This window comes from Nicotiana attenuata, chromosome 9, assembly GCF_001879085.1.
Source record: "Nicotiana attenuata strain UT chromosome 9, NIATTr2, whole genome shotgun sequence".
Classification (NCBI taxonomy): domain Eukaryota; kingdom Viridiplantae; phylum Streptophyta; class Magnoliopsida; order Solanales; family Solanaceae; genus Nicotiana; species Nicotiana attenuata.
In genome coordinates this window covers 3,761,250-3,762,587 of record NC_031997.1, presented here as the reverse complement: position 1 = coordinate 3,762,587, position 1,338 = coordinate 3,761,250, and positions in this window count along the sequence as shown.

Here is a 1,338-nt window from a genome sequence, read left to right as displayed (position 1 = left end):
AGAACTAAAAATATAAAATTGGGTCCTAAATGCAAATGTACTATTTTTGTATTTTTTTATGAATTATCATGCACACACAAATAAAAAAAATACACACAAAAATACGCAATTAAATCCTAAAAATCAAATAATAAAAGAAAAATCCTAATTCTAAGATTTCTATAGGAATAATTCAAGCGAGGCAAAAATCACGTGCTCATAGCTGCCCCTCTTTGCTCGGAGACACAAAGGATTTTCGGGCAAAGATAAATAAGCAATTATGAGGGATTTTTGCCTGCTTGGCACTCCATGAGAAGAATTTTTGAAAAACGTCTGACCGAACCTTGCTTCAAAGGTTGCCTACATATCCTTGGCGATAAAGGAATCAGGTCAGTGTAGTTCTGGAAGTTTTGGTAGCTGGGACTACCAGGAGCTGTGATTTTACGGCTGTTGCTGCTACTACTGCTTGCTGACCTCCTTATTACGCCAAAAGGAAAATCAAAGCTAAGCTAGCTATGCCTATCAACTATGAGTTACAAGATTCCTATCTATAAATCTCTTGAAGCTTGATCTTGAGTCTTAGCTGATTTTGCTGTGGACCCCAATCTGAATCTTGATGCTCACAAGTTGTAGGTGCTGGTTCTTTCTTCAGCATTGGATCAAAGCGGGACACACGAAGCTTGTGACTTCGACTAAATCTTGAGCAGTCCGCATCTTTGTCCGCTTCAGCATTTTGAACTCACTTCTTTTTGTTCTTTTCTTCTTTTCTTTATTTTTGGATTGAGACTCATTCTTTTGGTCATCTCGAACCCTGTGTCTCGAGGTAAAACCTGCTCAGACACCAAAACAAACAAACGAACGAAATTTTTCTGCCCCAGTTTTCACTAGGAAAATTTCGTGAGTTATTTGCAACAAATAAAATAAGGATTGCATCTATTTGAAAAGGGAAAAGATCAGGGAATGGAGCCCTATATCTAAAAATGTAAACTCAGGGATTGAAGCCCTAATGTTGGCAAAAGGTAAAAAGCTCAACTCAGAGATTGGAGCCCTAATGTTGGCAAAAGGCGACTAGGGAATGGAGGCCCTATGTCTAAAAGGCGCAACTCAGGGATAGGAGCCCTAATGTTGGCAAAAGGCGACTAGGGAATGGAGTCCCTATGTCTAAAAGGCGCAACTCAGGGATTTGAGCCCTAATGTTGGCTAAAAGTAAAAAGCTCAACTCAGGGATTGGAGCCCTAATGTTGGCAAAAGGCGACTAGGGAATGGAGGCCCTATGTCTAAAAGGCGCAACTCAGGGATTGGAGCCCTAATGTTGGCTAAAAGGTGAAAGCTCAACTCAGGGATTGGAGCCCTAATGTT